This window comes from Oncorhynchus masou, chromosome 10, assembly GCF_036934945.1.
Source record: "Oncorhynchus masou masou isolate Uvic2021 chromosome 10, UVic_Omas_1.1, whole genome shotgun sequence".
Lineage (NCBI taxonomy): Eukaryota > Metazoa > Chordata > Actinopteri > Salmoniformes > Salmonidae > Oncorhynchus > Oncorhynchus masou.
The window spans coordinates 41,194,023-41,217,677 of NC_088221.1; the positions used below are offsets into that span (position 1 = coordinate 41,194,023).

Consider the following 23,655-nt stretch of genomic DNA (forward strand, 5'->3'; position numbering starts at 1 on the left):
CATATCTATACACATCAATTACACTATACATATCTATATACATATCAATTATATACATATCTATATACATCAATTACACTATACATATCTATATACATCATTACACTATACATATCTATATACATATCAATTACACTATACATATCTATATACACATCAATTACACTATACATATCTATATACATATCAATTACACTATACATATCTATATACACATCAATTACACTATACATATCTATATACACATCAATTACACTATACATATCTATATACATGTCTATCACATCAATTACACTATACATATCTATATACACATCAATTACACTATACATATCTATATACACATCAATTACACTATACATATCTATATACACATCAATTACACTATACATATCTATATACACATCAATTACACTATACATATCTATATACACATCAATTACACTATACATATCTATATTATCAATTACACTATACATATTATATACACATTTATACATATTATATACATATCAATTACACTATACATTCTATATACACATCAATTACATACATATATATACATATCAATTACACTATACATATCTATATACACATCAATTACACTATACATATCTATATACACATCAATTACACTATACATATCTATATACATGTCTATATACACATCAATTACACTATACATATCTATATACATATCTATATACACATCAATTACACTATACATATCTATATACATATCAATTACACTATACATATCAATTACACTATACATATCTATATACACATCAATTACACTATACATATCTATATACACATCAATTACACTATACATATCTATATACACATCAATTACACTATACATATCTATATACACATCAATTACACTATACATATCTATATACACATCAATTACACTATACATATCTATATACACATCAATTACACTATACATATCTATATACACATCAATTACACTATACATATCTAAATACACATCAATTACACTATACATATCTATATACACATCACATATCTATTACACTATACATATCTATATACACATCAATTACACTATACATATCTATATACATATCTATATACACATCAATTACACTATACATATCTATATACATATCAATTACACTATACATATCTATATACACATCAATTACACTATACATATCTATATACACATCAATTACACTATACATATCTATATACACATCAATTACACTATACATATCTATATACACATCAATTACACTATACATATCTATATACACATCAATTACACTATACATATCTATATACACATCAATTACACTATACATATCTATATACACATCAATTACACTATACATATCTATATACACATCAATTACACTATACATATCTATATACACATCAATTACACTATACATATCTATATACACATCAATTACACTATACATATCTATATACACATCAATTACACTATACATATCTATATACATATCAATTACACTATACATATCTATATACACATCAATTACACTATACATATCTATATACATATCTATATACACATCAATTACACTATACATATCTATATACACATCAATTACACTATACATATCTATATACATATCTATATACACATCAATTACACTATACATATCTATATACATATCAATTACACTATACATATCAATTACACTATACATATCTATATACACATCAATTACACTATACATATCTATATACATATCTATATACACATCAATTACACTATACATATCTATATACACATCAATTACACTATACATATCTATATACACATCAATTACACTATACATATCTATATACATATCAATTACACTATACATATCTATATACACATCAATTACACTATACATATCTATATACATATCTATATACACATCAATTACACTATACATATCTATATACACATCAATTACACTATACATATCTATATACACATCAATTACACTATACATATCTATATACACATCAATTACACTATACATATCTATATACACATCAATTACACTATACATATCTATATACATATCTATATACACATCAATTACACTATACATATCTATACACATCAATTACACTATACATATCTATATACATATCAATACTATACATATCTATATACACATCAATTACACTATACATATCTATATACACATCAATTACACTATACATATCTATATACATATCTATATACACATCAATTACACTGTACATATCTATATACACATCAATTACACTATACATATCTATATACATATCAATTACACTATACATATCTATATACACATCAATTACACTATACATATCTATATACACATCAATTACACTATACATATCTATATACATATCTATATACACATCAATTACACTATACATATCTATATACACATCAATTACACTATACATATCTATATACACATCAATTACACTATACATATCTATATACACATCAATTACACTGTACATATCTATATACACATCAATTACACTATACATATCTATATACATATCAATTACACTATACATATCTATATACACATCAATTACACTATACATATCTATATACATATCAATTGCACTATACATATCTATATACACATCAATTACACTATACAGTTGAAGTAGGAAGTTTACATACACCATAGCCAAATACATTTAAACTCAGTTTTTTTTTTTTTTACAATTCCTGACATTTAATCCTAGTAAAAATTCCCTGCCTTAGGTCAGTTAGAATCACCACTTTATTTTATGAATGTGAAATGTCAGAATAATAGTAGAGAGAATGATTTATTTCAGCTTTTATATCTTTCATCACATTCCCAGTGGGTCATACACTCAATTAGTATTTGGTAGCATTGCCTTTAAATGGTTTAACTTGGATCAAACGTCAAACTTGGGCCAAAATTCACCCAACTTATTGTGGGAAGCTTGTGGAATGCTACCAGAAACGTTTGACCCAAGTTAAACCATTTAAAGGCAATGCTACCAAATAGTAGTTGAGTGTATTTGAACTTCTGACCCACTGGGAATGTGATGAAAGAAATAAAAGCTGAAATAAATCATTCTCCCTGCTATTATTCTGACAATTCACATTCTTAAAATAAAGTGGTGATTCTAACTGACCTAAGGCAGGGAATCTTTACTAGGATTAAATGTCAGGAATTGTGAAAAACTGAGTTTAAATGTATTTCTCTCAGGTGTATGTAAACTTCCAACTTCAACTGTATATCTATGTGCACATCAATTACACTGTACATATCTATATACACAACAATACATTGAAAAACAACCCCAAAACATGAAGAAGCTAAACACAAATCATATGAAACGAACACATTCTTCAGTAAAAGGGCCCTCTAACATCTACCTGGATTGCCTTCATGGAACGTACTGTAGGCAATGTTAATTTGAAGTTAGGGGAGAGACTTTGAAAATGAAATACACAAACGGAATACACACACTAATGGTGCAATCAACCGTCGTGTGCAAATCAATATTTTCTCTCATACAGCTCTCTGCGTGTGACTGTGCTCCCTAGTGGGTATAGGCCTGCCATGATTGAGAGTAATGACCCCTGGTAATGACAGAGGACAGATAGAGAGTGAAAAACACAGAGACACACATCCACCCTCCCCTCCTCCTGAACAAGAGCTCTCCCCCCTCTCCTCAGAACATGCCCTCCATATGGCCTGCTCTTTCTACCCACATCCTCCCTGGTGTGGCATGCCTGGCATAGCTAGGACCTTTTTATAATCCACAGGTGTCCCCTAACACAACCGAGGGGTAATGTCTGTCTCAGCTTACCCAATCCCCCAGTGGGAGAGTGATACACAGGGTAAAAGGCAGACCATCTGGCTCATCTTCCAAGGCAGACAGACATTATAATCATGCATCGTGATCATTATGAACAGAAGAGAGAGGAAGAGAGAGAGGAACGAGGGAGAGAGAGATGAGAGAGAAATAATGAAAAAGAGAAGAGAGAAATAGTGATAGGAGAACAGTGTAAAATTAGACCTCAAGCAAGAATAGAAATATGAGCAAACCCCTATTCTCTCCTCACACATTTATCCACTACAGATGTACGGCCATGACCAATTTATTGACATGACAGGATTCAATACCATGATATTACAGCTGCTTTATTGAAAGAACACTCTTGCCAAAGTCACGTCATCTGCAACATTCCATCATCGGAGGAAATTAATCGTTCCGAGACAGTCCCTTTTCTCTCCCTGTACGTTTCTCCAAAACATTTCTCCCTAAGGGAGGCTAAGGCAAGGGCACCCCTGGAACCTATTCAGTACTGAGAACTAAGAGATTTATAATAACCCAGATATGGCACAATTTCAAGAGCTCCGCTAAACGTGTCTTGTCTCAACACACACAGGAGGTTGTATCTTCCCTTGTCAGTATTAACTTATCTTGTCTGAACTCACACACATATACCTGTAATCATTTCTTCTGTATGATCCTATCTTCTTTACATGACCTAATGTGGAGTATATATACTCTGGCTCTTCTAATACAGTTTAGCTATGTGACCTGCTGAACTATGTGTAGTCGGGGTTTGCATATGCAGAAGGTGTGGTAGTTATTGTAATTCTTCGGTACTATGGCATGTGTATTGCCTTACCTCCTCACGCCATTTGCACACACTGATTTTATTTGCTTCTATTGTGTTATTGACTGTATGTTTGTTTATCCCATGTGTAACTCTGTGTTGTTGTTTGTGTCGCACGGCTTTGCTTTATCTTGGCCAGGTAGCAAGTTGTAAATGAGAACTTGTTCTCAACTAGCCTACCTGGTTAAATAAAGATGAAATAAAAATTAATAAATAATGGTCCTTATAGTTATATATTGCATCAGAAGAGAACAGTGTTATTCCCCTTGTATTATTTCTACAGATCCCCTTCCTTCCTGCTCTTCCAGGGAACATGTCAGTTTAAATCCACCCCTTCCTTCCTGCTCTTCCAGGGAACATATCCACCCCCTCCTTCCTGCTCTTCCAGGGAACATGTCCACCCCCTCCTTCCTGCTCTTCCAGGGAACATGTCAGTTTAAATCCACCCCTTCCTTCCTGCTCTTCCAGGGAACATGTCCACCCCCTCCTTCCTGCTCTTCCAGGGAACATGTCAGTTTAAATCCACCCCTTCCTTCCTGCTCTTCCAGGGAACATATCCACCCCCTCCTTCCTTCTCTTCCAGGGAACATGTCCACCCCCTCCTTCCTGCTCTTCCAGGGAACATGTCAGTTTAAATCCACCCCTTCCTTCCTGCGCTTCCAGGGAACATGTCCACCCCCTCATTCCTGCTCTTCCAGGGAACATGTCCACCCCCTCCTTCCTGCTCTTCCAGGGAACATGTCCACCCCCTCCTTCCTGCTCTTCCAGGGAACATGTCCACCCCCTCCTTCCTGCTCTTCCAGGGAACATGTCAGTTTAAATCCACCCCTTCCTTCCTGCGCTTCCAGGGAACATGTCCACCCCCTCCTTCCTGCTCTTCCAGGGAACATGTCCACCCCCTCCTTCCTGCTCTTCCAGGGAACATGTCCACCCCCTCCTTCCTGCTCTTCCAGGGAACATATACACCCCCTCCTTCCTGCTCTTCCAGGGAACATATCCACCCCCTCCTTCCTGCTCTTCCAGGGAACATGTCCACCCCCTCCTTCCTGCTCTTCCTGGGAACATGTCAGTTTAAATCCACCCCTTCCTTCCTGCTCTTCCAGGGAACATGTCCACCCCCTCCTTCCTGCTCTTCCAGGGAACATGTCCACCCCCTCCTTCCTGCTCTTCCAGGAGACATGTCAGTTTAAATCCACCCCTTCCTTCCTGCTCTTCCAGGGAACATGTCCACCCCCTCCTTCCTGCTCTTCCAGGGAACATGTCAGTTTAAATCCACCCCTCCTTCCTGCTCTTCCAGGGAACATGTCCACCCCCTCCTTCCTGCTCTTCCAGGGAACATGTCCACCCCCTCCTTCCTGCTCTTCCAGGGAACATGTCCACCCCTTCCTTCCTGCTCTTCCAGGAGACATGTCAGTGTAAATCCACCCCCTCCTTCCTGCTCTTCCAGGGAACATGTCCACCCCCTCCTTCCTGCTCTTCCAGGGAACATGTCAGTTTAAATCCACCCCCTCCTTCCTGCTCTTCCAGGGAACATGTCCACACCCTCCTTCCTGCTCTTCCAGGGAACATGTCCACCCCCTCCTTCCTGCTCTTCCAGGGAACATGTCCACCCCCTCCTTCCTGCTCTTACAGGGAACATGTCCACCCCCTCCTTCCTGCTCTTCCAAACATGTCCACCCCCTCCTTCCTGCTCTTCCAGGGAACATGTCCACCCCTTCCTTCCTGCTCTTCCAGGGAACATGTCAGTGTAAATCCACCCCCTCCTTCCTGCTCTTCCAGGGAACATGTCCACCCCCTCCTTCCTGCTCTTCCAGGGAACATGTCCACCCCCTCCTTCCTGCTCTTCCAGGGAACATGTCCACACCCTCCTTCCTGCTCTTCCAGGGAACATGTCCACCCCTTCCTTCCTGCTCTTCCAGGAGACATGTCAGTGTAAATCCACCCCCTCCTTCCTGCTCTTCCAGGGAACATGTCCACCCCTTCCTTCCTGCTCTTCCAGGGAACATGTCAGTGTAAATCCACCCCCTCCTTCCTGCTCTTCCAGGGAACATGTCAGTGTAAATCCACCCCTCCTTCCTGCTCTTCCAGGGAACATGTCCACCCCTTCCTTCCTGCTCTTCCAGGAGACATGTCAGTTTAAATCCACCCCCTCCCTCTCCATGCTCTTCCAGGAGACATGTCAGTGTAAATCCACCCCCTCCTTCCTGCTCTTCCAGGAGACATGTCAGTGTAAATCCACCCCTTCCTTCCTGCTCTTCCAGGAGACATGTCAGTTTAAATCCACCCCCTCCTTCCTGCTCTTCCAGGAGACATGTCAGTTTAAATCCACCCCCTCCTTCCTGCTCTTCCAGGAGACATGTCAGTGTAAATCCACCCCTTCCTTCCTGCTCTTCCAAGAGACATGACAGTGTAAATCCACCCCCTCCTTTCTCTCTCACATACTGTCCTCTTTACTGTCCTCTTTACTGTCCTCATTACTGTCCTCTTCGAAATCTTCCTTACTGTCCTCTTTACTGTCCTCTTCAATGTACTCTTTACTGTCCTCTTTACTGTCCTCTTCGATGTACTCTTTACTGTCCTCTTCGATGTACTCTTTACTGTCCTCTTTACTGTCCTCTTCGATGTCCTCTTTACTGTCCTCTTTACTGTCCTCTTTACTGTCCTCTTCGATGTCCTCTTTACTGTCCTCTTCGATGTCCTCTTTACTTTACTGTCTTCTTTACTGTCCTCTTTACTGTCCTCTTCGATGTACTCTTTACTGTCCTCTTTACTGTCCTCTTCGATGTACTCTTTACTGTCCTCTTTACTGTCCTCTTTATGTACTCTTTACTGTCCTCTTTACTGTCTTCTTTACTGTCCTCTTCGATGTCCTCTTTACTGTCCTCTTTACTGTCCTCTTCAATGTACTCTTTACTGTCCTCTTTACTGTCCTCTTCGATGTACTCTTTACTGTCCTCTTCGATGTACTCTTTACTGTCCTCTTTACTGTCCTCTTCGATGTACTCTTTACTGTCCTCTTTACTGTCCTCTTCGATGTACTCTTTACTGTCCTCTTTACTGTCCTCTTTACTGTCCTCTTTACTGTCCTCTTCGATGTCCTCTTTACTGTCCTCTTCGATGTCCTCTTTACTGTCCTCTTTACTGTCCTCTTCGATGTACTCTTTACTGTCCTCTTCGATGTACTCTTTACTGTCCTCTTTACTGTCCTCTTCGATGTACTCTTTACTGTCCTCTTTACTGTTCTCTTCGATGTACTCTTTACTGTCCTCTTTACTGTCCTCTTCGATGTCCTCTTTACTGTCCTCTTCGATGTCCTCTTTACTGTCCTCTTCGATGTCCTCTTTACTGTCCTCTTCGATGTACTCTTTACTGTCCTCTTTACTGTCCTCTTCGATGTACTCTTTACTGTCCTCTTTACTGTCCTCTTTACTGTCCTCTTCGATGTACTCTTTACTGTCCTCTTTACTGTCCTCTTCCATGTCCTCTTCCATGTCCTCTTTACTGTCCTCTTCGATGTACTCTTTACTGTCCTCTTTACTGTCCTCTTCCATGTCCTCTTTACTGTCCTCTTTACTGTCCTCTTTACTGTCCTCTTTACTGTCCTCTTCGATGTTCTCTTTACTGTCCTCTTCGATGTACTCTTTACTGTCCTCTTTACTGTCCTCTTCGATGTACTCTTTACTGTCCTCTTTACTGTCCTTTTCGATGTACTCTTTACTGTCCTCTTTACTGTCCTCTTCGATGTACTCTTTACTGTTTACTTTTCATACTGCAACATTAGAGGCCTTGGAAGCTGTTGACAGACTGACTGATGGCAAGACACGCACAGACAGACAGACGGTTTGACACACACACACACACACACACAGACACACACAGTCACACATATGCACATGCATGCACGAAACAAGACACGCGCTCCAAAGCAGTACCTAGTGTTCACACTGCTTGCTATAAACGGTTAGCTAACATTTCACTGCCTCCGCTCCGATCACCTAGTCTCCATTCCAGAACAAAAATAATGGCACCTTGTGTTATAAACCAACGGGTGGTTGGTCCCCTAACCTTCCTCAATCTACAGAAGCCGCTGCAACCTGGACTCGGGTAGACGTAACATAGTAATTGTCAATCCGAGACGCTCCAATTAGTATGATATGTTATGGTATGTATTAATCTGTAGAGGTCCATCATCCATTTGGTATGATATGTTATGAATTACAATTTCTATGATACAGTATGTTATGAATTTGCTAAACTTAAATGTTACGAATAAAAATGTGTTGTGGCTAACGTTAGTTAGGTGGCTAAGGCTAATGTTAGCTGGGTGGCTAAGGCTAATGTTAGCTGGGTGGCTAAGGCTAATGTTAGCTGGGTGGCTAAGGCTAATGTTAGCTAGGTGGCTAAGGCTAATGTTAGCTGCGTGGCTAAGGCTAATGTTAGCTGGGTGGCTAAGGCTAATGTTAGCTGGGTGGCTAAGGCTAATGTTAGCTGGGTGGCTAAGGCTAATGTTAGCTGGGTGGCTAAGGCTAATGTTAGCTAGGTGGCTAAGGCTAATGTTAGCTGCGTGGCTAAGGTTAATGTTAGCTAGGTGTCTACGGCTAATGTTAGCTGGGTGGCTAAGGCTAATGTTAGCTGGGTGGCTAAGGCTAATGTTAGCTAGGTGGCTAAGGCTAATGTTAGCTGGGTGTCGAAGGCTAATGTTAGCTGGGTGGCTAAGGCTAATGTTAGCTGGGTGGCTAAGGCTAATGTTAGCTGAGTGGCTAAGGCTAATGTTAGCTGGGTGGCTAAGGCTAATGTTAGCTGGGTGGCTAAGGCTAATGTTAGCTGAGTGGCTAAGGCTAATGTTAGCTAGGTGGCAACCATTAGGGTTAGGGGTTAGGGTTAAGGTAAGCCATAGCCGTGGGAGGTGCTTTGAGGGTGGTGGCGCTGCAATGGGGGGACTGGGGGGGGATGCACAGAAGAAGAAGAAATTGTGCGCTGAAGACATCTGCTAATCTGTTTTATGTAACCATACCAAATGTAACATATCATACTAATTTGAGTGTCCCGCATTTACATGTACTAGTTTATGAGACCAGGCTGGCATACAGAACTGTTACACGTCTTTCTTCTGAACCTGTCACATGCTAGCTGCCCACTTGAAATAACATGACGCCACATTTAAAAAGGGCAGGAGGGCAACCCCTTGTAAGTCATGTCAATGAGCGAGTGGCTCTGTGACATTTACTGAAGACCTTGCTCTGGATAATGTCTTGAGAGCTGATTTTCCTCATCCCCATCAACCCTCATGACAAAGTCATATAGTTACATATTGAATCAGCAGTGTAAAGGTTGAGACTTTGAGATACAATGTCAGACTCTGCCCATTCATCATTCAATATCTTTATTAAACAGGCATCAGAAAGATCGTAATCTCAGAGATTTTGAGTGCCATATAGCTGACTGTACCTGCTGATATTTGCTATTGAAAACTGAATGTTGAACAACTGAAAAAGATCTTTCAACTCCAGAGATCACTTGTTTCCTGCTCCCATTATGTCATCCCATGTCATTACATAAATGATCCAAATGAATGACTTTGAAAGCTTTGTTTCTGTAACAGAGGATGATACAGAGAGATGGTAATTGACAAGCTAGAGAAAGAGCTTAGTTTGTTTAGGGTTTGTTTGCTCCATTGACTGTAAACAAATGGGAACAAACACAACTCATGTGGGAGTCTGAGGCAAACAAAGCGTGAAGCAAATTGGATCCCTTTTTATTTGTTGTTGCTGCAGTGAGAAGCCAAACCGGTGCATTGTATTGTATTACAAAACATTCTCCCGATTCCTTTCTCTGTTTTTCTGCTTGAATGAAAAAAAGAAAGGAGATTGTCTTATTTACTGAAATAAGAAAGTAAACAGGATGTTAGAGAGTACTTGGTCAAAGGAATTGTCCATAGAGCTCTGAGACAGGATTATGTCGAGGCACAGATCTGGGGAAGGTACAAAAACATTTATGCAGCATTGAAGGTCCCCATGAACACTGTGGCCTCCGTCATTCTTAAATGGAAGACATTTGGAATCACCATGACTCTTCCTAGACTTGGCCGTTCGGACTAACTGAGCAATCAGGGGAAGAAGTGCCTTGGTCAGAGAGGTGACAAACAAGCCGATGGTCACTCTGACAGAGTTCTTCTGTGGAGATGGGAGAACCTTCCAGAAGGACAACCATCTCTGCAGCACTCCACCAATCATGCCTTTATGGTAGAGTGGCCAGACAGAAGTCACTCCTCAGTAAAAGGCACATGACAGCCCATTTGGAGTTTTCAAAAGGCACCTAAAGACTCTCAGGCCATAAGAAACAAGATTCTTTGGTCTGATGAAACCACGATTGAACTCTTTGGCCTCAATGCCAAGCGTCACGTCTGGAGGAAACCTGGCACCATCCCTACGGTGAAGCATGGTGGTGGCAGCATCATGCTGTGGGAATGTTCTTCAGTGGCAGGGACTGGGAGACTCGTCAGGATTGAGGCAAAGATGAACGGAGCAAAGTGCAGGGAGATCCTTTATGAAAACCTGCTGCAGAGCTCTCAGGACCTCCGACTGGGGCAAAGGTTCATGTTCCAACAGGACAACAACCCTAAGCACACAGCTAAGACAATGCAGGAGTGGCTTCGGGACAAGTCTCTGCATGTCTTTGAATGGCCCAGCCAGAGCCCGGACTTGAACCTGATCGAACATCTCGGGAGAGACCTGAAAATAGCTGTGCAATGACGCTCTCCATCCAACCTGACAGAGCTTGAGAGGATCTGCAAAGAAGAAATGGAGAAACTGCACAAATACAGGTGTGCCAAGCTTGTAGCGTCATACCCAAGAAGACTCAATGCTGTAATCGCTGCCAAAGGTGCTTCAACAAACTACTGAGTAAATGTGATATTTTCATTTTTTTTAATGAATTAGCAAAAACTTCAAATAAACTGTTTTTGCTTTGTCATTATGGGGTATTGTGTGTAGATTGATAAGGAAAAATCAAGGGGTCTGAATACTTTCTGAAGGCACTGTACATATATAGAGTACCAATCAAAAGTTTGGACACACCTACTCATTCAATGGTTTTTCTTATTTTTACTATTTTCTACATTGTATAATAATAATGAAGACATCAAAACTATGAAATAACACATTTGGATCATGTAGTAACCAAAAAAGTGTTAAACAAATCAAAATATATTTCATATTTTAGATTCTTCAAAGTTGCAGCCTTGATGACAGCTTTTCACACTCTTTGCATTCTCTCAACCTGCTTCACCTGGAATGTTTTTCCGATAGTCTTGAAGGAGTTCCAACATATGCTGAACACTTTTTGGCTGCTTTTCCTTCATTCTGCAGTCCAATTCATCCCAAAGCATCTCTATTGGGTTGAGGTCGGGTGATTTTGGAGGCCAGGTCATATGATGCAGCACTCCATCACTCACCTTGGTCAAATAGCACTTACACAGCCCTTACACATTGTCCTGTTGAAAAACAAATTAATGTCCCACTAAGCACAAACCAGATGGGATGACATATCGCTGCAGAATGTTGTGGTAGCCATGCTGGTTAAGTGTGCCTTGAATTCTAAATAAATCACAGATAGTGTCACCAGCACCCCCACACCATTACACCTCCTCCTCCATGCTTCATGGTGGGAACCACACATGTGGAGATCATCCGTTCACCAACGCTGCGTCTCAAATTTAAACGCATCAGACCAAAGGACAGATTTCTACCAGGTCTAATGTCCATTGCTCATGTTTCTTGGACCAAGCAAGTGTTTTCTTCTTATTGGTGTCCTTTAGTAGTGGTTTCTTTGCAGCAATTTGACCACGAAGGCCTGATTCACGCAGTCTCCTCTGAACAGTTAATGTTGAGATGTGTCTGTTACTTGAACTCTGTAAAGCATTCGTTTGGGCTGCAATTTCTGAGGCTGGTAACTCTAATGAACTTATCCTCTGCATCAGAGGTAACTCTGGGTCTTCCTTTCCTGTGGCGGACCTCATGAGAGACAGTTTCATCGTAGCGCTTGATGGTTTTTTGCGACTGCACTTGAAGAAACTTTCAAAGTTAATTAAATGTTCTGTATTGACTGACCTTCATGTTTTAAAGTAATGGTGGACTGTTTGCTTATTTGAGCTGTTCTTGCCATAATATGGACTTGGTCTTTCACCAAATAGGGCTATGTTCTGTATACCACCGCTACCTTGTTACAAAACAACTGATTGGCTCAAAAGCATTTAGAAGGAAAGAAATTCCACAAAGGAACTTTTAACAAGGCACAGCTGTTAATTTAAATGCATTCCAAGTGACCACCTCATGAAGCTGGTTGAAGTTACCTCATGTAGCTACATCATGAAGCTGGGGTGGCAGGTAGCCTAGTGGTTAGAGCGTTGGACTAGTAACCGAAATGTTTCAAGATCAAATCCCTGAGCTGACAACGTACAAATCTGTAGTTCTGAACAAGGCAGTTAACCCACTGTTCCTAGGCTGTCATTGTAAATAAGAGTTTGCTCTTAACTGACTCGCCTAGTTAAATAAAGATAATTAACAACTGAGGTGGTTGTTGCCGGTGGTTGTTGTAATAGTGCTCTGTCCTAAACCCTGACTGAGGTGGTTGTTGTAATAGTGCCCTGTCCTAAACCCTGACTGAGGTGGTTGTTGTAATAGTGCTCTGTCCTAAACCCTGACTGAGGTGGTTGTTGTAATAGTGCTCTGTCCTAAACACTGACTTTTCATACTTTTGGAATATTTCCTGGTAACAATGAAAAATGTGGGTTATTGATGCCAACAATGATGAGCGCTGCACACTTACGCAGCCTGGGATCCAATTGGTCGTCCTCTGTGGATTTCTTGATATCTATTGCTAAAAAGCACCCAGTACTTGTTATTCTGTAAATAGCCTAAGAAGTACATGGTCAGCTCTGGACAAGACAGCTTGTATCTACACTTCAGTACTCAGGTCTATAGTTTTTCCATGTTCATTTTCCCTCATCTACTGTAACTTCTGCATGAACTTCTTTATTCCTGAAGGGTTCTTCCCTCAGTGTGTTTGAGTGTAAATCGTACCATTTGTAGCGAGGAGTCAGGAAACAGAGATGTCATCTGGGCATGGTGTTTAATAGAAGTCTTATATGCACATGGGATATACTCTTGATAAGGGAAATCTTTTATAAGCTCACCTCATCAACGTGGTTGTTCACAACCCTAAATGTTTAATTGAAGGAAGCATCTATGTTATTGAAGTACAGTCGCTCAACTGGAACTGCGTGATGTCAGGAGAGTCTTCTCCCGCCAAAACCACCTTTCCAAGCACTTTTCCCGTTTGCTTCTGGCTCGAAACTGAAATGGATGTGTGTCACCACTCCTCACAAAGTTTGCCACACACATAGAATGCTAGATTACTTATCTTCCTCATACTCCTTGCAAACCTCAGCATCCCATACAGGCCACTCTGTCAAACTCTTAGAGACAAAGTGTTCATTTTGTTCATCAAGTTAGCTGCCTGTATCATTGCAGCACTTGATGGGAGGGAGATACAGTACATGCCTGTGTCCCTTTCTTTCCTGTGTGTGTAGCCAGACCAAAGATCTAGTTCTACCAGAATTCTGTAGAAACGTTCTACAGCTTTCATCTATAATTCTACAGTTCTATAGTTCTACAGCTTTAATCTACAGTTCTATAGTTCTACAGCTTTAATCTACAATTCTACAGTTCTATAGTTCTACAGCTTTCATCTATAATTCTACAGTTCTATCGTTCTACAGCTTCCATCTACAGTTCTATAGTTCTACAGCTTTCATCTAGAATTCTACAGTTCTATAGTTCTACAGCTTTAATCTACAGTTCTATAGTTCTACAGCTTTAATCTACAGTTCTACAGTTCTACAGCTTTAATCTACAGTTCTATAGTTCTACAGCTTTAATCTACAGTTCTATAGTTCTACAGCTTTAATCTACAGTTCTATAGTTCTACAGCTTTAATCTACAGTTCTATAGTTCTACAGCTTTAATCTATAATTCTACAGTTCTATAGTTCTACAGCTTTCATCTACAGTTCTATAGTTCTACAGCTTTAATCTACAATTCTACAGTTCTATAGTTCTACAGCTTTAATCTACAATTCGACAGTCCTCTAGTTCCACAATTTTAATCTACAGTTCTACAAATGTAATCTACAATTTGGCAGTTCTATAGTTCTACAGCTCCACTGTCTAGTTCTAAGATCTATACTGAACAAAAATATAAACGCAACATGTCAGGTGTTGGTCCCATGTTTCATGAGCTGAAATAAAAGATCACAGAAATGTTCCATACTTACCAAAAGCTTATTTCTCTCATATTGTGTGCACACATTTGTTTACATCCCTGTTAGTGAGCACTTCAATAAACTGATTAAACAGCAGGATCATTACACAGGTTCACCTCGTACTGGGAACAATAAAAGGCCAGTCTAAAATGTGAAGTTTTGTCACACAACACAATGCCACAGATATCAAACGTTTTGAGGGAACGTGCAATTGGCATGCTGACTGTATTAATGTCCACCAGAGCTGTTGCTCAGTTCTGCTGCCCTACGGAAGCTCAGTTCTGTTGCCCTACGGAAGCTCAGTTCTGCTGCCCTACGGAAGCTCAGTTGTTGCCCTATGGAAGCTCAGTTCTGTTGCCCTACAGAATCTCAGTTCTGCTGCCCTACAGAAACTCAGTTCTGTTGCCCTACAGAAGCTCAGTTCTGCTGCCCTACAGAAGCTCAGTTCTGTTGCCCTACAGAAGCTCAGTTCTGCTGTCCTACAGAAGCTCAGTTCTGCTGTCCTACAGAAGCTCAGTTCTGTTGCCCTACAGAAGCTCAGTTCTGCTGCCCTACAGAAGCTCAGTTCTGTTGCCCTACAGAAGCTCAGTTCTGCTGCCCTACAGAAGCTCAGTTCTGTTGCCCTACAGAAGCTCAGTTCTGTTGCCCTACAGAAGCTCAGTTCTGTTGCCCTACAGAAGCTCAGTTCTGTTGCCCTACAGAAGCTCAGTTCTGCTGCCCTACAGAATCTCAGTTCTGTTGCCCTACAGAAGCTCAGTTCTGCTGCCCTACGGAAGCTCAGTTCTGCTGCCCTACAGAATCTCAGTTCTGTTGCCCTACAGAAGCTCAGTTCTGCTGTCCTACAGAAGCTCAGTTCTGTTGCCCTACAGAAGCTCAGTTCTGCTGCCCTACAGAAGCTCAGTTCTGCTGTCCTACAGAATCTCAGTTCTGTTGCCCTACAGAAGCTCAGTTCTGCTGCCCTACGGAAGCTCAGTTCTGTTGCCCTACAGAAGCTCAGTTCTGTTGCCCTACAGAAGCTCAGTTCTGTTGCCCTACAGAAGCTCAGTTCTGCTGCCCTACAGAATCTCAGTTCTGTTGCCCTACAGAAGCTCAGTTCTGCTGCCCTACGGAAGCTCAGTTCTGCTGCCCTACAGAACCTCAGTTCTGCTGCCCTACAGAAGCTCAGTTCTGCTGCCCTACAGAACCTCAGTTCTGCTGCCCTACGGAAGCTCAGTTCTGCTGCCCTACAGAACCTCAGTTCTGCTGCCCTACAGAAGCTCTACATCTTTTTTCTGCCTACATTGCGGTTCAGCTCAGCTCTGCTTTGTTCGGAGCCTCGTCTGCATAGCAGTAACACTGCTGCAGTTCTCCCTGGTGTCAGCTCTTCAAAGATACTACAGTGTATGATCACATTTACATCCATCAAAGAAAATTATGCCAAGACTTCCCATGGAATCAGTTACTGTAATGCCAATGGAATTATTCAGATATTCAGAAATATTAGTGCTTTTTAGAGTAAATGTATCGTTTGACAGTACGATGCAAGAACTAGCTTTAAAGGAATACTCTCTCAGCAGTCTCTCTCTCTCGGCAGTCTCTCTCTCTCGGCAGTCTCTCTCTCTCTCGGCAGTCTCTCTCTCTCTCGGCAGTCTCTCTCTCTCTCGGCAGTCTCTCTCTCTCTCGGCAGTCTCTCTCTCTCTGCAGTCTCTCTCTCTCTGCAGTCTCTCTCTCTCTGCAGTCTCGCTCTCTCGGAAGTCTCTCTCTCGGCAGTCTCTCTCTCTCTCGGCAGTCTCTCTCTCTCCGCAGTCTCTCTCTCTCCGCAGTCTCTCTCTCTCGGCAGTCTCTCTCTCTCTGCAGTCTCTCTCTTTCTGCAGTCTCTCTCTCTCGGCAGTCTCGCTCTCTCAGCAATTGCTCTCAGCAGTCTCACTCTCTCAGCAGTCTCACTCTCTCAGCAGTCTCACTCTCTCTCAGCAGTCTCTCTCTCTCAGCAGTCTCACTCTCTCTCAGCAGTCTCTCTCTCTCTCAGCAGTCTCTCTCTCTCAGCAGTCTCTCTCTCTCAGCAGTCTCTCAGCAGTCTCTCTCTCTCAGCAGTCTCTCTCTGAGCAGTCTCTCTCTCTCTCAGCAGCCTCTCTCTCTCTCAGCAGTCTCGCTCTCTCAGCAGTCTCTCTCTCTCAGCAGTCTCTCTCTCTCAGCAGTCTCTCTCTCTCAGCAGTCTCTCTCAGCAGTCTCTCTCTCTCAGCAGCCTCTCTCTCTCTCAGCAGCCTCTCTCTCTCTCAGCAGTCTCTCTCTCTCTCAGCAGTCTCTCTCTCGCAGCAGTCTCTCTCTCTCGCAGCAGTCTCTCTCTCTCAACAGTCTCTCTCTCTCAACAGTCTCTCTCTCTCTCAACAGTCTCTCTCTCTCTCAACAGTCTCTCTCTCAGCAGCTGATGTATCCTCATCCCTTCTGAATTATTAGAAAAAGGGTTTCCGAAAGGCTTCTTCGGCTCTCCCCATAGGAGAACACTTTTAGGTTGCAGGTAGAACTATTTTGGGTTCCATGTAGAACCCTCTGTGGAAAGGGTTCCACATGGAAGTCAAAAGGGTTCTTCAAAAGTTTTTCCTATGGGGACAGCCAAAAAACTTTTTAGGTTCTAGATAGCACCTTTTTTTCTAAGAGTTTACAGGGAGAAACTCAGAGGTTCTTGAGCATTTGGCAGCTCATCTCTCTTTCATCTCCGACTCACCATAACAATGAGCAATCAGCAATGTGACACTCACTCGCTTTCAAGGAGGGCACGACAAGCCTATTGTTATTGTAGATGACATGTAGTGTTGCCTGGCTGGCTGGCTGGCTGGCTGGCTGGCTGGCTGGCTTGCTTTTAAAGAGCTCTCCACGTCAGAAGCATTCCACCGGGAGCGTAACACAAGGAAACAATCCCAGCAGTACTTAGGGGCCTCTTTGTGAGTGACGAGCAGCACCATGCAGAGGGTCAGGTGCTGTGATACACAGAGAGATCAGAGGGATATGCCACAGGGAGGAAGGAGAACCAATCAGGGAACAGGACCAACTGAGTTCTGTGGTAGAAGGCATAGCAGTTGATTAACAGGTTCCATCTGTTGCACAAATTCTTGATTGCTTTAAAGATCATGTCTGCATAGACATTGTGAACATCAGTTGATCTGTGCAGACCTGCAGTGCACAGAACCTGTGTATTTTGTACATGCATGTACAGTATAAGCTAAAACCTTTGCTCTTTAGAAGAATGTATAATGTTTCCAGAGGTTTGCCATCACATTAGGATGTTGCAGGTTCAATGCTTGAGCTTTTGTCAGACATCATATGTTGCCTGTACAGCTGTAGTAGCAAGGCCTCTATCCGCAGCAAGACCTCTATCCGCAGCAAGACCTCTATCCGCAGCAAGACCTCTATCCGCAGCAAGACCTCTATCCGCAGCAAGACCTCTATCTGCAGCAAGACCTCTATCTGCAGCAAGACCTCTATCCGCAGCAAGACCTCTATCCGCAGCAAGGCCTCTATCCGCAGCAAGACCTCTATCCGCAGCAAGACCTCTATCCGCAGCAAGGCCTCTATCCGCAGCAAGACCTCTATCCGCAGCAAGACCTCTATCCGCAGCAAGACCTCTATCCGCAGCAAGACCTCTATCCGCAGCAAGACCTCTATCCGCAGCAAGACCTCTATCCGCAGCAAGACCTCTATCCGCAGCAAGACCTCTATCCGCAGCAAGACCTCAAGACCTCTATCCGCAGCAAGACCTCAAGACCTCTATCCGCAGCAAGACCTCTATCCGCAGCAAGACCTCTATCCGCAGCAAGACCTCTATCCGCAGCAAGACCTCTATCTGCAGCACAGCTGTGGGTCACACATTCTGAACTGTACAGTTCAATGCTTACAGTAAAGTGTGTCAACATGGGATGTGAAATGGAACCAGAGATATGGGTTGAAGAGAAAGCCTAAGGCTAAAGGATTGCTTGTGCATTTCTGTCGTTATGACGACAACATTTGACATTCCTGAAGCTGTAATAGTAAGTCCCACATTAAATCATATCTGGAGGCAACAGTTGGAGACATTGATCTGACGCGAGGTCAAACTGAAAAGTCAAAGGATATGATGTAATAAGTAGAAAAAAATAATCTTTAAAAGGTTAATAAATTATTCTCTCAAATGTCAGAAAATGAGTCACGAGTCAACCAACATAAGAAACTGTGCCTCCTGACCAGAGTACGAAGTTGTGTTGGCCCTTTGCTGAAGGAAGGCTAATAGTGTCTCTCTCTCTTTTTCCTTCCCTCTCCCCGCCTCTCTCGATCCCTATACTTGTTTGTTTCTGTGTTACTATGCCTGCAAATGAAGGCATTTTGATAAAACTCAACATGCTCCCTCTTGCAGCTCTCAAAGCAGAGTGGTAGATTGGTCCCTCAACATACTGTTCCATTAGCCAGATGAGAGAGATAGACACCGCACACGGGCACACACACACACACACACACACACACACACACACACACACACACACAAAACAGAACGCAAAAAAAAAACGTTCATCAACCAACAGCAGGGGGGATCGAAGCTGAGCCTTCAGAACCAGACAGAGAAACTGATCTTGAGCGAGCCTACGTCCCAAATAGCAACCTATTCCCTTTATAGTGCATACTTTTAACCAGGGCCCAAAATACTGCACTATACATGGAATATGGTGGCATTTGGGCTGCACATCAAATTTAATTCTCAGCAGAATACTGATTTTATCTGAAGGCAGGCAGGGAGATGAGAAGACAAGCCTCTGATATCCCTGCCAATTGCATCCAGCTTTACCTTCTCCCTGAATGGAAATCCAATGGGAACATTAGGGCCCAAGGTGAACAATCTGGCTATTGATCGGGAGAACAGAGGTATAGCTTCTTGGATTAAGAGACAGAGAATAAGGTGTGTGTGCCAAATGGCACCCTATTCCCTATATAGCACACTACTTTTGACCAGAGCCCACAGGGTGCCATTTGGGATGCTGGCATGGGGAAAATAACTCCCCGGCCAGCATCCATCTGGAGAGCTGTGGACAAACCCAATGCAATTCCTCTGGTTACAGTGTAGTTAGCAATCCAATCATAGTGGTTCAACAACCTCAATTATTTCCACACAACTGAACTCTGAAGATTTGGTGCAGATATGATGTAGCAGCTTATTGGCCAGTAAACTCAGACAGGCATGTCTGCATCATGAATGACTCCCCAACAGGCATGACAGACTGCCACAGCTCTCAACAGTCTGATATATAGAGATACTAACAATAGATTAGAAACTTTATAGAACATGAACCTGGAGCTGAATGGAGAATGAAAGGGAAAGGAAGGATAAATAGCAAAGTAGGTTAGTGAGTGAGTGAGTGAGTGAGTGAGTGAGTGAGTGAGTGAGTGAGTTAATTAGTTAGCTTGTAGTACTGAATGATTAGTGCTTTCTGATGTTGGTTCGGTTTCGGTTCAGTTCATAATAAATAATCATCACTATTTTCAATTTAGATAAAACATTTAAAAAAACATTAAATGATGACCTTAAAATGACCGCTAATTACCAAGTACTACAACTACCAATCGGGTAGAGCTACCTCACAAACTGTCTCTATCCCTCTCTCTTGTTGTTGTGTTGTGTAGATTCCTCTCTCATTTGTCTGTCAAGGAGCAATCAGGGCAGGCAGTACAGGTGCAATGGGTTATGGGCATTGTAGTTAATTACCACATTTTCTGTGCTTGAACTAGGTTGAATATTTTCCTGTTGAAAACTACAACTTCCCATAGTGACCCACAATTCTCAATCTGATTTCTCTCGTGCTTGTTTTGATTTCTCTCTACAGAAATGACGCGTTGAGCTCACCAAAACATTTTTATAAATGGAGGGGGGGTACCATTTTGTTAATCTCTAAACAGGTCACCTCGCACATCTCAGATGACCATAGAACACATATACTCAGAACCGAAGACCAAACCTTCATATCAAAAGAGGCTGGTGAAAGAAGATAAATACACAACTGTTGCTATGTACGAGTCCTGTGAATTTAGGGCACTAAACACTTTCCTCTCCTCACCTCTCTACATCATGTCAGCCACCCTGGTGTTATGGTCCTGGGGGGGTTTCTGTGTGATTTAACAGCTGAGGGAGTTTGATTAGCCCATTGGACATTATAGCGTGCTTAGAGAAAGAGAGAGATGGAGAGAGGGAGAGCGGTAGGTTTGCCCCAGTTGCAGAACTCATGTGGGGAACCCAGGAACATGCCACAGGCAGAGAAAATCAAGCACATTGAAATCCCAGAGAGAGAGAGATGCACTCTGCCGAGAGAAGATGAGAGGTCTGGTAGCAGAGTCTACAGATCTCAGGCCTGGGGCAGCTGACGTGGCTCCATGTAGTTCACACACGAAGGAACACAAGGCTAGCTAGAAGACTGCAGGGTGTGTGATGTAGTCTACACTGTGGCCAGTGGGCTCTCTCTATAATGATGCTAGTGGAGTGGTGTGCAGCCCTCTGCTAGATGTGTGTCTCTGTGATAGTGAACGGGTTTCACAGTCTGTATTGTTGGGACTGAGAAACAGAAACAGAAACAGTCATAGAACATAGAAAATAACCTAGAAAAGGAGCCCATCTCTCTGACAACAACAGTTCCTGCTCTCTGTGCTGACAACAGTTCCTGCTCTCTGCACTGACAACAACAGTTCCTACTCTCTGTACTGACAACAACAGTTCCTGCTCTCTGTACTCTGACAACAACAGTTCCTGCTCTCTGTACTGACAACAACAGTTCCTACTCTCTGCACTGACAACAACAGTTCCTGCTCTCTGTACTCTGACAACAACAGTTCCTGCTCTCTGCACTGACAACAACAGTTCCTGCTCTCTGTACTCTGACAACAACAGTTCCTACTCTCTGTACTCTGACAACAACAGTTCCTACTCTCTGCACTGTCAACAACAGTTCCTGCTCTCTGCACTGTCAACAACAGTTCCTGCTCTCTGTACTCTGACAACAACAGTTCCTACTCTCTGTACTCTGACAACAACAGTTCCTACTCTCTGCACTGTCAACAACAGTTCCTGCTCTCTGCACTGTCAACAACAGTTCCTACTCTCTGCACTGACAACAACAGTTCCTGCTCTCTGTACTCTGACAACAACAGTTCCTACTCTCTGTACTCTGACAACAACAGTTCCTGCTCTCTGCACTGACAACAACAGTTCCTGCTCTCTGTACTCTGACAACAACAGTTCCTACTCTCTGCACTGACAACAACAGTTCCTGCTCTCTGTACTCTGACAACAACAGTTCCTACTCTCTGTACTCTGACAACAACAGTTCCTGCTCTCTGCACTGACAACAACAGTTCCTGCTCTCTGTACTGACAACAACAGTTCCTGCTCTCTGTACTCTGACAACAACAGTTCCTGCTCTCTGTACTCTGACAACAACAGTTCCTGCTCTCTGTACTCTGACAACAAAAGTTCCTGCTCTCTGTACTCTGACAACAACAGTTCCTGCTCTCTGCACTGTCAACAACAGTTCCTGCTCTCTGCACTGTCAACAACAGTTCCTGCTCTCTGCACTGTCAACAACAGTTCCTGCTCTCTGCACTGTCAACAACAGTTCCTGCTCTCTGCACTGTCAACAACAGTTCCTGCTCTCTGTACTGTCAACAACAGTTCTTGCTCTCTGTACTGTCAACAACAGTTCCTGCTCTCTGTACTGTCAACAACAGTTCCTGCTCTCTGTACTGTCAACAACAGTTCCTGCTCTCTGTACTGTCAACAACAGTTCCTGCTCTCTGTACTGTCAACAACAGTTCCTGCTCTCTGTACTGTCAACAACAGTTCCTGCTCTCTGTACTGTCAACAACAGTTCCTGCTCTCTGTACTGTCAACAACAGTTCCTGCTCTCTGTACTCTGTCAACAACAGTTCCTGCTCTCTGTACTGTCAACAACAGTTCCTGCTCTCTGTACTGTCAACAACAGTTCCTGCTCTCTGTACTCTGACAACAACAGTGAGGTTCTAAGAGTCTGGGGCTCTATTGCCATGTCACATTGGTGCAGGTTTGCTAATGTGGGCTAGACCTTTTGAGTCACCAACAGTGCTAACTAACTAAACCTGCTTGGCAGTCAGTTCTCTGTCTGCAGTGACACGTTGACTGTCCTGAAAACAGTGCTAAAGTGCAAATATTATGATGGCTGTTGGGGCACACAACATTTTTTCTGGAGGCAAGCGGAAGTTCAGAGTAGAAGTCTACGCCCCTCCGTCTGTGATTGGTCAACAGTAGGGATTCATTCAACGAGAGAAGACCTGTTTTCATGCCAATTTTTTAATTGAAAAAAAAAACTACACCAAACATCTTAGTTAGATGTAAAATTGCACAACTAGGCAGGTTCACGCAGATGAGCAGGGACCCTGGGCGCCTTTCTTTGCTGTTTTTCAGAGTCAGTAGAAAAGTTTTCATAACTTAGGACATAACTTAGGCCTACTCTTTGGCAAAAACGTCAAAATGAATTACAGATTTATTGAGTTATCTTGGAATTTAAACTGGCTACAGTGTCTCAAAATGGACAAACAGTACTATTGCCTCTGTTCTCATTTTTCAAGCGAAGGTCTTTTAAGGGAGTATGCGAATACAACTCTTTCGGTTCGGCTGGCGGCGTTCGGCTAGGCGCCAGCTGAACCGA

The 23,655-nt window shown here is 42.4% G+C and overlaps 2 protein-coding genes across 5 annotated transcripts in view; one reads left to right on the plus strand and one right to left on the minus strand.

Moving 5' to 3' along the window:
* Nucleotides 1-23,655, plus strand: part of LOC135547635 (NEDD8-conjugating enzyme UBE2F-like) — a 167,472-nt gene that overhangs the window by 110,411 nt on the left and 33,406 nt on the right. The window lies entirely within an intron of this gene.
* Nucleotides 1-23,655, minus strand: part of ramp1 (receptor activity modifying protein 1) — a 78,782-nt gene that overhangs the window by 2,118 nt on the left and 53,009 nt on the right. The gene's annotated exons all lie outside the window — the stretch shown is intronic.